This window comes from Canis lupus, chromosome 7, assembly GCF_048164855.1.
Source record: "Canis lupus baileyi chromosome 7, mCanLup2.hap1, whole genome shotgun sequence".
NCBI lineage: Eukaryota > Metazoa > Chordata > Mammalia > Carnivora > Canidae > Canis > Canis lupus.
The window spans coordinates 50,995,204-51,011,895 of record NC_132844.1 but is presented as its reverse complement, the minus strand read 5'-3'; the positions used below and the strand labels follow the sequence as shown (position 1 = coordinate 51,011,895).

The window sequence follows — 16,692 nt, the reverse complement described above, 5'->3', positions numbered from 1 at the left end:
CTCTAGTTAAAAAGAATCAAGGATAGAGTTCTCCTATCCTTTTAAAGAAGATACAGATGCATATTCAAAGATAACTACTGAATATATAAAAGGAATTGCACCAATGGTGGATGCTAAGTCATTATTTCTTCCCAGAGAAAAGTAATCACAAAAATCCTAAACTATAGCATGAAGGCATCAGAGAAACTATAAGGAAGAATGTACTAGTGAGATTTATATTAATTTTGCATGAGGTTATAAATGGGGGATGCTCCAGGCAGGTCAGTCTTAGATAGCATTTGAAATAGCTGGGTTGTACTTGGGTGCCCTCCATTCTCCTGAGTTTCTAGCTGTTCTTCAGACGGGTCGCCCAAATCTCTTCTAGAACATCCAGTCCAGGCAACCTGTGATTTACCTAGTCAATATAATTTTTTCACCCCTCCCTTTCCTCATGTCACACTTTTGGTGGATTTAATGTTTTTACCTATTCAAACAATTTTTTCAATAGCAAAATTGATTTCTGACTCTGATAACTTTATATGTGATTATTTTTGATGATCTCTTTCAGTTTCCATATATACTATGTCATATATAGTTATAATCAAAAGATATGTATAATTTTGTATTTTATTTTGTCCATTCAATACCATTTTTTATGTCCTTTCTACATTTAACTGTAGAATCACTCATCAAATTTCCATATGTATCTTAAACAATTTTTTATTATTGATTATTTGGGTTATCTTTATATTTTTCTCTTAAAATGCTCTTACAAATGTCTTTGCTCATTTTTTTTTCATTTTCCATTTATTTTCTTAGAACGGATTCCAAAAGTTGGATTATTAGGTTAAAGATATAAACATTTTTATGTATCAGGTCAAAGGGATAAACACTTATATTACCATGCACAGACACACTCATAGCCAGGTATCCCTCTAGAAGTAATAAGTACATTTCTATTTATTAGCATTAAGCATATGTAATATATTTGTCTCATAAACCCCCATTATCCTAATACCTGGGGTTTTAAAAAACAATTTGACTAACTCAAGTTAATATACGAATGACTAATGGCCTTTCCTTCCCTCATTTTAGAAAAAAATTCCAAGCAGTAGGTGTGTGCACATATGTACAACCCTCTGAATATTTGGAAGTAAGAAAACTTTCCTTGGTACTTAGATCACACTGCATAACAGAGTGCCAAATTTGCTTACTTAGGGAATCCTGTTTAAGCAGAATTTAGGTAGATGCTTACAAAGGGAAGGCAACAGATATTTCTTCCAGGATTATATTATAATTTAATGAGAAATACACTGATTTTGCAGGTGATTTGTTACTTGCCAATACTTGTGGAGATTATTCTATGTCCATAGCACTGAGTCAGGTATTGCGATAGCTACAAAGATATAAAAACCATACTGGCAGCCCTTGATGACTTTCTAGTAAAAAAAAAAAAAAAAATAGGATCTAACACATGACCACAAATCAATGTAGTACTTATAAAATGACATCTCATCCAAAAAATAATGTAAGAGTTAAGTGGAGATTACTTTGATGAAATGATAATTCATCTTAAACCTAACTATTTTATGTGGGTAATAGCCAGAGAAACAAATTTCCGTTTTCATTTCCACTTTAAGGCCAATGAGATTTATTTTCAAAACTAATTATGTAAGTTTTTCTGCCCTTGTCAGTGGCATTGGCACATGAAAATATTTGGGAGACTTTATGAAATTCCAACATTCTTGTGGAAAGCTAACACATTATAATTTACCAAAGACACTTATTTATCAAGGCATAATCTCTTCTGGGGGAAGAGGAAAGCTGAGATTAATGGGAGAACCACTCATGAATTTTAAAATACATTTGATCTTTAGCATGACACTAAGATTAATTCAGTATATAGTATGTATTTGTAGATGAGTTAATCAAATATGCTGAAATTGGTAATAAGGAGAAGGAAATTAACTTTGACATCCCGTTTGATAGTTGTCATTACATTAAGTGTGGAGCAAATCCAGTTTGTTTCAGGAATAAAGCAAAGGGGAAAATGTGAAATTGACACTCTTAGAATTGTACTGAACGTACTGAATTAACCTTTTAGCTACTGCAGAATCCTTATGGTAGCAGATTGGTTAGAAATAGACATAAACATTTTCCAGTGATTTTCTTTAAAATCACTGGCTCATTCCAATTCATTTCCTAGAATTTGATCACTTTCTCTAAGTTCCAGGCTTTTAGGTTCTTTTTTTTTTTTTTTTTTAAGATTTTATTTATTTATTCGAGAGAGAGAGAGAGGCAGAGACACAGGCAGAGGGAGAAGCAGGCTCCACGCAGAAACCCTGACATGGGACTCCGTCCTGGGTCTCCAGGATCAGGCCCTGGGCTGGAGGTGGCGCTAAACCGCTGAGCCACCCGGCCTGCCCTAACTTTTAGGTTCTAAATGGGTAATCAGCATTTTGGTATTCTCTCGGTTGAAGGGCAATTCTCTTAAGTGAATTCTGTATTTTCATAGTCAAGTCACAGAGCTAGAAGCCATCCTGCACATAGCATATACCTTAACGTTGTAGGCAGAGACTAAGGGATTCTAGGATGCCACCAGACCTCTTATTTTCATTGTAGTAAGCAGGACTGGTGTGGGTGCTGGGAAAAAACAAAACAAACAAACAAACAAACAAACAAAAACTTCATACAGTTTGGATCAAAACAGTATGTGTTGACTCATGCATTCAAGCCAACGTTGAAAACTTAGATCTCCCCTGAGATTGGGATGTACAGCCATCCCCCATGGCCACTTGAAGCTGGGCTTAAGGGCAGCCAGGTTATTCCCTGGGCACTCATCTCTGGTTCTTTCTACCTGTCAGCTTCTTTCTTTCCCACCACAGACTGGGGTTGCCTTGTGGATAAAAACAGGTCACCAGTGGCTCCTGAATTTTATCTGAAAGCTCTGCCTTCCAAGGTGGGGATGGGTTTCAACAATCCATCCCCCAGTTAAAAAAATCTAGAAGAGGGGTACCTGGGTATCTCACTATCTCTGTCACTATCGGTATCTCTTACTCTAAAATAAAGAATTAAAATCTTAAAAAAAATTAAAAATCCATAAAGAAGTTCTTGTTATGATTAGCTTAGGTCATATGGCAATACTGAACATGGTCCCATGAAATAATTCATGGAACACTATCTGTCAGAAGCAATCTCAAACACTTTAAATGAATTTTTAACTTTGTTTCTCACAACAAATCTATGTGTCAGGAATTATTATAATTTTTATTTGATACATGATATAATTGAGGTTAAAAGGGTTAAGTGACTTGCCTAAATTTCACAGCCAGGATTTAGTTTCAGGATTTGCTTCTGGGTCTTTATCCAAAGCCCAAACTGTCCTCCGTTTTCTGTCTCTGTGATTAACCTCCTCTAGACAAGGTATGCTACTCCTAGTCCATTTCCTGGTGGAGAAATAATGAAAGAACATGTCAACTCTCAGAGTAGACAGGGTGGAAGGGGGCTAGAGGTGGAGAAACAATGTAGAGAAGAGACAATATTATAGATGTCCTCTGCATTCCTACCATTACCTATAAAGATTTAGGTGGTGTTTGTCATCTGGCTAGTGTTGATTGTTATGATTAATACAGGAACATACTTGATGAGACACTTTATATTTAACAGTGTTCCAAGTAACCTAAGAATCTTCACTGTGTCTCCAGGTCTGCAGCCCAGAGATCACAATTTCAGCAAAGGCTAATTTTTTCTACCATTTTATTTATTTTCTTATTAGAACTAGGAGATATATTTATTTGTTTCTTCTTGAGATAATCTCAAGATTGCTGAGTGAATGTTACCCTTTCCTTCCCAATTAAGTGAATTAATCTTTCTCTTTGGGATGACTACAGATAAATAACCCAAATATATTTACATATATATGTCCAGGCAGAGGCCTATATAATTGCTTGGTGATAAGTATAATGCTTTTTATTTCAAAATTAATTAAAATACTAAAAAATTTTCAGAAAATATGTCTTTTTAAAAAAGACTCAAATCATTTGTATGTATGTATGTATTTTAGACAGAGAGAGTGCATGCATGCAAGCCAGAGGGGAAGGACAGAGGGAGAAGGGAGAAGGAGAGAGAACCTTAAGCATGCCCTATGCCCAGCACAGTGCCCAAGGAAGGGCTAGATCCCATGACCCTGAGATTATGACCAGAGCTGAAATCAAAAGTGGGTTGCTAACAGACTGAGCCACCCGGACACCCCTCAAAACAGCTGTATTTATGTTTCAGGTATAGTAGAACTGAAGTACAAAGGGAGCTTAAACTACATCTTATTTCTCTTTGATACCATGTCTCATCAATATTATTCTTTGGAAAACTATCATGAAAAAAACACTGGCAAAATGTGGAGTGGTTGAGTTCAAGTTTTGGTTTACTCAGCACTCTGCTTTCCTATTTTTTAAATCTTTGAGGCAATGTAATATGTCCACCACTAATACAGTCCCTCATTTTGTTCCATTTTTTACCCTCTCTGTACATTTTGGAGGTAAACCACACCAAGTGATTATTTTCACTCTTTAATGTTAAGCATTTAGAGATGGACTATTCCTGACACTTTTGTACAACTGCTTTACTATATTGCGGAGAGACAGCTACCCAACTCATCCCAAGTCAATTGTCCTGCCTCATTCATTATTTCTGTTGGTTCTTCTTATTTATTTATTGACTGGTTGATTTTTAATCCCAGTGTAGTTAACATACAGTGTTATATTAGTTTCAGATGTACAATATAGTGATTCAATAATTCTATACACTATTCATTTCTCATCATGATGAAGTGTACACTTAATACCCTTCACCTATTTCACCCATTTCCCCACTGACCTGCCCTCTGGTAACTACCAGTTTGTTCTCTGTATTTAAGCATCTGTTTTTCTGTTTGTCTCTTCTTTTTCCTGTTCATGTGTCTTTTGTTTCTTAAATTCCACGTGTTAGTGAAATCATATGGTATTTGTCCTTCTCTGACATATTTTACTTAGCGTTATACCCTCTAGATCCATCCATGTTGTTGCAAATGGCAAGATTTCATTCTTTTCTATGGCTGAGTAATGTTCTATTGTATATGTTTACCACATTTTTATCCACTCATCTATCAAAGGACACTTGGGTACTTCCATAATTTGGCTGTTGTAAATAAGGCTGCAATAAACAGAGGGGTGCATATATCTTTTTAAATTAGTGTTTTCATATTCTTTGGGTAAATACCCAGTAGTGTGATTACTGGATCATATGGTAATTCTATTTTTAATATTTTGAGAACCTCCAAGCAGTTTTCCATAGTGGCTGTACCAGTTTGAATTTCTACCAACAGTGCATGAGAATGCCTTTTTCTCCATATCCTCACCAACGCTTGTTGTTTCTTGTGTTTTTTATTTAAGCCATTCTGACACATGTGAGGTGATTTCTCATGTAGTTTTGATTTACATTTCCCTGATGATGAGAGATGTTGAGCATCTTTTTGTGTGTCTGTTGGCCATCTGCATGTCTTCTTCGGAGAAATGTCTATTTTTGATTGGATTATTTATTTTTGATGTTAAGTTGTGTAAGTTCTTTGTATAGTTTGGATCCTAACCCCTTATTAGATATATCGTTTGCAAATATCTTCTCCCCTTCAGTAGGTTGTCTGTTGTTTCTTTTTCAGTTTTCTTATTTACTTAGTATCATGTTGAGACTCAGTTTGGTATAATGTCAGATTTCCATTTCATTCTTTTCCCACTATGGGAAAAGAATATCAACCATGGTTGATATCCTAAATAATGCTAATTATATTACTTTAAGCAGAGATGCTCTGCTAACATTTTGGTCACAGAGACATAGTAGGTATAGCCAGCTAATGATTTCCAAGCTGACAGGTTATGTAATGTGCTTCTAGGACCATGGTGCTTCTTTTGTTTCTGAAAAAGGCAGGGTGGTTTAAGTTTATTACATGTAAAACCTGCCTTCTAACTTTGAGGATCCTTTTCAATAGTTACTATAGTATCTTGTAACCTTTTGCTGCCCTGGTCTAAGGGAAAATAAATACAATAAATGAACTCAATGTATAGGATAGGGATTCCTAATCTTTTTGGAGCCCTGTACCTGTTTGTCAGTTTGGGGAAGCTGAGTCCCCTTCTTAGCATATTGTTTTTACATGCATATTATAAAATACATACAATAAAGGACACCATTTGTATTGAAATACAGACATCAAAAATTTTTAAAGACTGAGACACAGTAATACGTGCTTCTTCATTCATTAAATAACAAGATTTGGAGATAGATCTAATAACCATTGTTATTTAAAAGTAGTGATCAGTGATATTTTGCTATATCTGTAATACTTGTGATATAAAAATACCTACAATTTTTATAGGTATTCAAATCACAGGTAGTGCTAATTCTACAGTGATTGATCAATTGCATTTATAAAAGAAGGAATTGCATTTAGAGATTAATGAAAATACAATGTAATATTTTTTTCCCATAATGGATACCTTGAATTCTATTAGTGGATCTCGTGAATGGAATTAAGATGAACATTTTGGATAGAATTAAGAACCACTGCTACAAATTGTAGGTGGCTTAGTATATTACTTATCTCTTAGGCATTTGCGTCTCAAAATAAGACCAGGAAGAAGAAATTATTTACAAAAAATAATTTATAATAATAGACTTTCAAGCACTTTTATGGGCAGGACTTTTTTATTGTTGCTGTAATAGTAGTATATGTTTTAATAAATATGACAAATTTAAACATGCATGAATGCTGTTTCTATCAAAGTTATCATCTCCATGGGTATAATAACATTTGCATAATATTTCTAATTCCAGAAACTTCCTTGGGAAAAATTCTTCCTCCATTTTCTTTGTAGACAGATTCTTAATCTTTTGAGTCCATGATAAATTATTCTTTCAATAGCAGATTTTATTTTTAGAAGAGTCAAAGTCATGATGAAGCAACCTGTTTAGAATTAAAAAAAAAAAGAGGGTGCAACTTTAAGGCTGTAAAACCAGTTTTCGATGTTTTATAAATTAATTTTTAAGTTAATTCTAAAAGAGATTTCATTTTTTAAAAAATTTTATTTGTTCATGAGAGACACACAGAAAGAGAGGCTCCATGCAGGGAGCCTGATGTGGGACTTGATCCCGGGTCTCCAGGATCAGGCCCTGGACTGAAGGTGGCGCTAAACCGTTGAGCCACCCAGGTTGCCCTAAAAGAGATTTCAAAAATAGTTTGAAGACTGGCAGAAACATTAAATAAACATATAGACTCCCCAAGTTACCTTCTTTGTAGATAACATTCATCTGACCTCATGAGCCATATGTTATAATTTGGGGGCACAGAGACCCTTCCATTGAAGTTAAACCCCATGATTTAGGCATCTGTCTTTTCTGCTTAAGCATTAAACTAGTCCTGGTTACCTAAATTCTGCCAAATCTCAAATGAAATGAGTCACTGTTTATGGTCATGTCCATTTGTTAATAACTGTGTTTCAGAGTTTTCTAGGATTCTGCCGCTTGAAGTGTACGGGTGGATTACATTGGGATGCCACTATGATATTGTTTGAGAAGCCTTAAGCAGAGCAGAAACAAAGTCTTGTCTAAATTGTTCATCAGAATTAATCATGCTCTCCATCCCTCTGTGAATATTTTGTGTAAGTGTACTGAGTGATGGATTTTATTCCTCTCTGCTTACAAATGCCTGAGTAACAAACAGCCCATAGATGCAAACAGATGCTTTCCGAACATTCTGTTTTCTTCTGCCTCTGGGGCTGCTGTTGATTTGTCAGCTTCTAGCCTTGAAATCCCTGGAGACTTTTGGCCTCCCTCCTTCCCTCCCTTCCTCCCTCCCTCAAGGGTGCCACACATTATCAGAGCTCCAATGGCAATGGTCATCACCCACCCCCTCCTTCTGCCAGAGGGAACTCAGTCTCTGTAACTTCTGCTCTGCAACCTTGCCTAATTTCTGATCTGTCTTCTTCTTCCAGGGTAGTTAGCTGAGAAGGAGGGGTAGGAGGGCTGTGGGAGTGGATTTAGAATGCCTTTTTTGAGTAGTAAATTGACCCTCATGTGTCAGCTTTCTGCTTTGCCTTATTACTTCTAGAAGGATGTTCTATTGCAAGTACTTATTAAATTGAATTTTCAATCTGATAGCTCTAATTTTAGAAGCTAAATTGGCTTTGTGGATTTGACTGAGAATTTTAGTACATTGTTATGGAGAAACAACAGCAAAGTAGCTTGCAAGTAATTTTTTTAAAATGTTTTAGAGATTGTATTTATTTGAGAGAAAGAGAGAGAGTGAGAAACCATAAGCAGGGAGAGCAGCAGAGGAAGAGGGAGGAGCAGACTCCCTTCTTAGCAGGGAGCCCCAAAGTGGGACTTTATCCTGGGACCCCTAGATCATGACCAGACCTGAAAGCAAACATTTAACCGACTGAGCCACCCAGGTGCCCCACATGTAAACTTTTAGTTTCTGTAAATTGAGAATTGCTGTAGTTTACTTTTTCTTTGGTTAGCCCTAAAAGCACATATTCTAACCAATTCTTGTAAACCATATGGGCCCTAGAAGAGTGATTCTCTAATTTTAGAATTTCCTAAAAATTTATTAAAACGTAGATTGCTGGGCCGCACTCCTAAGAGTTTTTGATTTAGCAAGTCTGTGGTGGTGCCTGAGAATTTGCATGATGCCATGCTGCTGGTCCAGAGCAGACTTTGAGAACCACTGGCTTAGAGGCTAGGCCACAGATCTGAAATTAATGTTAATCTTTGTTATTCATAATATAATTTGAATCTGAGATTTTCATGAGAGTGTGAATTTTAAATTCTTCCAGCAGAGACGCAAATAAATGTAGATGCATCTGGTTCACGTACAACTTATATTTAATTACTTATTTTCAGGCTTGCTATCAGATATTCATTCCACAGCTTATAATGAAATATTTTTACAAGCTGGCAATAAATGGGCTAGTATTCATGAATTCACATTTTTAATCTGTGCTAAACCAACAGCAGTTTACCTCCTCACAGACATTCTTTTGGCTTTTGAGGCAACAAACTTTCTTAGGTAATGTTTTCAGCAGTTTTAAAATCTAAATTTCCACGAACTTTGCAATCTTGTTAGTTTGAAGTTGATCAGTTTTTTTTTTTTTTTTTTTGAAGCGCTATTGATAAATGGCTCCCACGATGTGCCTGCTGTGATGGGTGGAAAACCTAATTGATTTTATAGTAGTGTAGTAGTGCTGAGTGCTCAGCTCTGGGACCTGCTTACACTTTGCAGATGTGTGAATTGAATCAGAATGGGAGAATTCTGTTGCTAATCACCGCAAGCCTCCGGACTTGGTTTGGGAGGTGAATGGGCATGGGATTGCTTTCCTTTCTTGAGCAAAAATGAAATCAAAGCCATAACATGTTTTTTTGTTTTGTTTTGTTTTGTTTTTTTTCCTGTTGGCTCTCATGTTCTCACTTTAAAAGACATATCCCTTTTGATCAATGTGCAGTTATCTTAGTCTTGAAAGATGAATACTTTGATATTTTGGGTGGATGTTTGCACATAAGTGAAAGTAGACTGCGTTAGGCTTAATTCAAGAAAATTAATCAGTGTGTCTTTTTTTCCAGTGTTCATACTGGAAACTTTTACATAGTGTAAAGCATTCACAGGGCTGATGAAGCAGAGTAGCATCAATGCATGAGCCCCGAGGCTGAGGACATTAATCTCAAGTTCAAAGGCCAACACTGTCATTTGTTAGTAATGCTACCTTGGGCTAGTAGTCAGTTTCCTTGTCTGTCAAATAAAATAAAGCCTGCAGGGCTGTGAGGGATTAGACACTCATGATGTAAAACACCCGGTGCACAGTAAAACAGCCAATAAATGGAACTTATTATTATAGACAGAAATTCTTAAATTTGCTCATAAATTTAAATTTTTCTGACTTCTTCATTGGCAAAAGCACAGCTGCTATATTAACTTGAGAAAAAAAATTCCTAAGCCCCTGAATAATAATCAGAGAAATGCCTATGTGCCTCTTACTGAATTTTTTCAAGGTGATTTATGCTTATTTGTCCTTACTTTTTTGTCTACTATGTGCAGATGGATTTGTGATTGGCTTGTGGAATTTTATTAAGCACATCAGAACTTTTACCAATTTGAATTCTTTAAAGCAACTTTTAATTACGAGACAGAAATAGAATTGCTGTTAGGAATCTGGTAAATGTTGAAAATCCCTACCATGTTGCTTAGCACATACCAATTACTCAATAAATATTAGTGATCATTATTAATAGCTGTAATATTTAGAGATTTCATTATAAGTGCTTCTAGACTGTAATTTTTTTAAAAAGTTAGAGCACTATTTTCCCTCACCACTTCTTAGATGGGTCCATAGTCAGGATGCAAGGTAAGATATCACTGCAGAGAGATCTCATAAAGAGCAGTTTCCTCTTTTATTACTTATGGCTTCCTGGTCTCCTCTGCTATTAAGGCAGTTTTCCAGTGACCCTGAGAGCCCAGCACCAAAAACTGCTGCCTCACAGGTAGGTACTTCTCTGGAGTCTGCAAGGTAATAACCCCAGAGGTCCATCCACAAAGCCCAACCAAGACTTGCATTGGCCCCTCATATTTCACTACACTTAAAAGAGGAAGTTTGAATATATATATTTCATCATACAGAACCATTTTATTATTATTTTTTATGGCTGGCCAAGGGTGCAAAGGGAAGGAAGAAATTAATTTGGATCCCAGTTAAGAACGTTGTTTATGGGGTGTCTGGGTGACTCAGTCAGTTGAGCTTCCTCCAACTCTTAATCTCAGCTCAGATCTAGATCTCAGGGTTGTGAGTTCAAGCTCCACACTGGACTCCATGCTGGGTATGGAGCTTACTTTAACTAACTAACTAACTAACTAACTAACTAACTAACTAACTAAAGAACGTTGTGCAACAATGAGGTAAATTATTTCACTGATTTTTAGCCTACTAAAGACTCTTGCTCTGGGGAGCATCAGAATGATATGTTTCTGACCTCTCAAAAGAAGCACTTACCTCCAGCAACCACCCAGTTCCTCCTTCCTCCACAAGCTTACAATGAGTAGAGGTACCAAGGGCTGATTTGGGTGGAGAAACCCAAGACCCATCCCTATAATCTCCATTCACCTGCTCAAAGACACCCCCCAAATAATCAGAAATTTCATTGAAAATCATGTGCTGAATGTGCAGCTATCTGCAATGTGTGGACAATGTGTTTTTCTACTCGGTTTAAGTCAGGTTGATGTCTCTGGGCTTTGTCGAAACAGAACAGCATTTGGTACCTTCACTGCTCCTCCCTCTGCAAATGCAATGGAGAGATTTTTGGATCTATAATTTTTGGAAAGGCCAGGTTTTTGGAGGAAAGCATTTCTAGGGCACTGCAAGTGGTATTTAATTAATAGAAATGCAATGCAACACATACATTTTCTGAAATAAGGCATGTCTGTAGCTGATGTTTGTAAGATTTCCTGCTGGAAATGAAGAACAGCCCAATAGATTGTCTCTAGGTGGTCTTTTCCAAGCTTCAAAGAATACATTTTGCATAGCGTCCTGGAGGTATTGCCAAGATCGAAGCCTGAATACAATTTCATCTAATATAGCCCTGCATGAAAAATGTGCATCTTCTATATTCCCCAAATGGGGTAAAACTACTGATCATTGAGACTAGTTGGTATTATTTCTAGGCTTGATTTAGCCTGCTGTTTTCTGGGGGTAAGGGTAGGATTTGTCAGAGGCTGGAACTTTAACGGATTTTTATTTTTACAAAGATAAAAGGAGAAAGAAAATCAAACTGAATCATTAATCTGATTCTTGTAGCAACTGGATTACTGTTTCCTAGCTCTTATATCTACCAACAGCAAAGGACAGAAGTTTATGATCTACTGAGAATGCCTTTTGCATTACCTTTTGCATTACCCTGAGCGGGGTGAGGGCCCTTTTCATTGGACTTATTCTTCATGTTGCTTTGCCAGGCTCTTTTACACTGCCCATTTTTCAGACTTCGTCTCTTCGTTATATAAAGCCTGAATTATTAAGGCTGTGATACTATCCTGAACATATCTGAATCAGCCCCAGGAGAATGATCAGTCCTCTTGGAGGCTAGAAAAGCGCTCAACCCTGTTGGTTACAGTCAAAGACAATATGTAAATGAATAAGTGTGACTGCATTTCAATAAAATCTCATTTTCCAAAATAGATGGCAGGCCAGAATTGGTCTGTGGTTCTTAGTCATCGATCCCTGATTTATACCATTGCTGGTGAATTTATAAAAAATGGACTGTGTTAAAAGTTTCAATCTTCAAAATAATTATTAGGGGTAATCGTGCTTGAAAAACATCGCAAGCTCAACTTTTCCTTAAAAACATTAAAAAGTGCAAGAAGCTTTTAAAACCACACCGTATACAGCAGCCAGAGTCTTATTAATGTTAGGGAAAGGCAAATGCCATACATCAACGCACACTGATGAAAAAGTGAGGCGGGTCTGCCGCCTTGACTTCGACACCAGCAGATCTTGGCACAGTATTTATAAAGTTTGCAAGCAAGCAAATGCTTTAAGGAGCAGATGGATAAAGCTCAATCAAGAGAATTTGTCTTCAAAATACACGGCTTGGGACATATGTTTTCCTGCCAGACAGATAGTTGGATTATTTAAACTATTATTGAAGGTTACGGAGCATTTTTCATTAATGAGAAAATAGCTTTTCATGTGGGTCAAAAGGAACAGTTTTCTCTATTCGGAATCCAATGGCTCTGGTCTTAGGTCCTTCTCATTTTCACTCAACAGTTTAACAGAAAAATGCAATCATGACCTGAATAGGTTGTATGCCCACATGACCTACTGTCATTTTGGCAGAAATGTTTCAACTGGTTCCATTTATGGCTCCTGACAGGCAGGGGGTTCTTTGTTGTATCAAAGCTGTGGCCTTGAGACTCCTACTCCCTCTGACTTTCACAGATTCAGTGAACAGTGCTTGAAAATGGATTGTAATCAAGTCATTTTCTCTCTAAAAATTTGTGCTTATAAAATACTACACAGGTGGTAAGTAGTGGAAGTAGTGCTCTAGCACTTGTTATAGTCTTGGCACAAGGCATAGAAATAGTGTGGCCAGATTTAGGAAATAGAAGTACAAGAGGCCCAGTTGGCTTTGAATTTCAAATAAATGACAAATAATTTTTTTAGTATATATAAACATGGCAAATGAAAGAGTTGGACCATACCTATACTAAAAATATTATTCATACTAAATGTTTGTTGGGATATAATTATACTAAGAACTTATTTGGTATTTATCTGAAATTCAAATTTAAGTAGGCATACTAACACACTGAAGCATATTCTAGTAAATGGAGTTTTAGCTCATACTATGTTTTATACTGGATACTGCTAGAATGTAAAAATGCAAACACTTCTAGCAGGTAATTCTCAGTAACTTATTGGTGAATCTTGGTCGAATGTCTACCCTTAAAACACCTTTTTAATGCAAGCATGGGAAGAATACTTTTATTGTGGGTGTATGTTTTCTTCAAATCATGATAGGAAAAGTTTAACATGCTTGGGGTTATTCTGTATTTTAGTGATAGGTTTTCTTTCTGTCGTTTCATCCTAAGCTTTTGGTATATTTTTTGGGACTAGATATAAGAAAACAAAAAGAAAGAACAAACCAACAAAAGGAAGAAAGAAAATACTTATACCTACTCATGCCGTTATTATCCAGAGAAAACCACTGTAAACCACTGTAAATTCCATTTTTGAATTTATCAGTATAGCCTTTTGCATATATATATATATATATATATATATATATATATATATATATATATAAAATAAGTAGAGTAGCTGATATATCTTGGATTTCAAAAATACTTCAGCTCTGAAATATCAACTTTACCTTTAACTTCCAAATAAGTAGGCTTGATTCTCCTTCTCCCATATTGTGGGAAATCTTGAGCAATCAGGATCTTTGAAAAGATTCACCAAAAGCATGTAAGCTGTTTCATAGAACCTCTTGTTCCCCATTTCTCCTTGCACGGACCCTCAACCATGCCTCTAGTTGTCACATCTCTTTTCACGTTGTTTAGTCATTAGAAATGATCCCTCTGACTGCATTCCTCCAAATAATGCTAACACAGAGCTGTCATATGCAATTGACTTGTACAGAAGGTTAGAAAGTTAGTGGAGGTGGATTATATAGCATAGCACAGGGTGGCAGGTAACTTAATACTGAGTACTAGATATCCTGTTCTTAGAAGTATCTCTGCCATCACCAGCTGTGGGGCTTTTTTTCACGTGGGCTCTGGCCACCTACCTTATTATAATTCCTAACCCCTAGAATTCCAGTGCCCCTTCCCAAAGCTGCCCCCCTTCTCCTTGGTCATTCTCATTCTAGAGCCCTGACATATCTTTCCTCAGATCGTCTGCTTCCTTTACCTTCTTTATATTGGAAGCCTGAAAATTGTCCTTACTTTATTATGCAGAGCACCTAGTACATTCTTTGTTTAACCTTATTCCTGCCCTGGCCTTTCTCAGGGCTTAGACTTTGTCAGAAAAAAAAATTATATTTTATATTTATATTTAAATTTATATATCTAATATTCTTATATTAGACTTTTACAGCCACATCAGATTAGCCCCTTTTATTAACTTTTAAATTCTACTTATCTATCTCTATAGATAGATGTATAAATTTTTATCTGAGAAAAAATTATGCATAAATACACACACACACGTGTATATGCATATGTCACCTACCCAAAGAACCAGAAAAAACTTCGAAAATCTACTTTTTAACTTGTGCCAGACCAATTATTCTTGATGGCTTCCTTCGCACCAGTCATCCCTGTGGATGAAAGAACATTTATTCTCCTCCTTTTATGCCCTGCTTTCCCTGATCTTCCTTAACCCAGGCTCACAGAATCTGTTGCAAATGAGCTATATTCCAACTGTAAGATTTATAATTTTATGATTCTGTCTGAAGTGCCCTCCAAGACTCAAGTGAAGGGCTGCTTAATCTTATTTTATTTTTGGCATCAGCCTCCCCAACACCCTTGGTCTCCTCTGGCACTGATGTGTCTGTCACTCTGTGGTGGCCTCTTATATTCACTAGTCTCTGTGGGAGCTTCCTGCAAGCAAGGATTATGTCTAATTCATCTCTCTTCATTTGCTCAACACAGTGCCTAGAATACAGTACGTGCTCAATAAATATTTGTTAACTGCATTGATGAACCAATGCATAGAGGAGTCAATGGACAGATAAAATCTCTCTCTCTGTAAGTCTCTCTCCTCGACCACCCACTGGTGTGATCAAGCATTACTTATATCATAGAAAAGATTTTGTCCTGAAAGTGAGTTGCTGTCCAGCAGTTTAATTTTAAGGAGGAGGATCCTGGGGAAGGTGCTATCTTCATAATTCTTAAACATTCCCAGATCTTCACTGGTAGCAGTGGAAAGAGAATCTTCCATGTTTGTGAAAATTACACAGAGTATTTGATATTAGTATCTATGTTCAGACTTTCAATTGCAAACAAATGAGTAGAAAGCAGTGGGAACACTACATGAGCGTTCGGGTCAAAATATTTTTGTAAGAAATTTTAAGACACTTGACTTCTCCATGACAGATTTTTTGATGCTCATATTGATCCACAATAATTGTATTCATTTTGATTTCAGTATTATTTATCTTGAAGCAGAACTGATTGCTCCTTCAGCTGTGTTTTTGAGCTTATTAGTATGTTAATATAGTTCCGACATGTAACAAAGAGAAATAATGAACTTTCCAGATTAATGGAAACTTCTTGTCTACCCCATTCTACCTTATTCTTCTCAATCTTGCCCATAATATATTCTCCTGGATTTAGTGTTTGTAATTCTCATGAGCATTTTATATTAATATTGCATATAATCTATATAATTATATATATTTTTTGCATTAAAATATTACATGAATTATATCATAGTAGCCTTTTTTATAATTTATTTTCACAATATTATGTTTCTAAGCTATAGCTATGTTGATGTGTATAATTTGGATAATTTGTTGCTTTGTACTATTTCACTGGAGAGATAGCTCATCTATTTATTCTTAAAGTGATGGGCACCTAGATTGTTTTCTTCTTTTCCTCTCATGTAAAGCATCAGGAAAATATTTACATACATGATTTATTGGGCCAGGTGCAGGAGTTTCTCTAGAGTATATGCCTAGGGATGAGATTGCTAGGTTTTAGAGTAGCCTATATTCTCTTTTCTGGGATATTGCCAGGTTGCTCTTCAAAGTGGATTTACCAATTTACTCTCCTTTTAGCTATATGTAACATTACCTGTTGCTCCAGATCCTGCCAACAATTAGTATTGCTAATTTAGTGGGTAGGAAATGATATTTCATTATGGTTTTAGTTTGCTTTTCCCTGATTCCTAGGAAGAATGAATGCCTTTTTGTGTTTTGTTTTTGGCATTCATATTCCTTGTTCTATGAGTTTCCTACTCCTATAATTTACTAATTATTCCATTTTTTAAAGCTGCTTTACAGAGCACTTAAAATATATCTTTGACTTACAAAAGCTTTTTTGATTTTAGGTATTGCAAATATCTTCTTCCCATCTATGGATTAGCATAGCATTTTTTCCATCTACTGATTAACATAGCAGCTAATTAATTGTGTAATATTTTGTGT

General features: G+C 36.0%; 1 protein-coding gene and 1 long non-coding RNA gene across 47 annotated transcripts in view; one reads left to right on the top strand and one right to left on the bottom strand.

Moving 5' to 3' along the window:
• Window positions 1-16,692, top strand: part of MLIP (muscular LMNA interacting protein) — a 263,432-nt gene that overhangs the window by 65,756 nt on the left and 180,984 nt on the right. The gene's annotated exons all lie outside the window — the stretch shown is intronic.
• On the bottom strand, window positions 6,690-12,139 carry LOC140636847 (uncharacterized). The gene is made up of 2 exons (XR_012034079.1): window positions 11,931-12,139; window positions 6,690-6,967 (listed from the first exon to the last, which is right to left on the bottom strand). It is a non-coding gene; the product is annotated as an uncharacterized lncRNA (long non-coding RNA).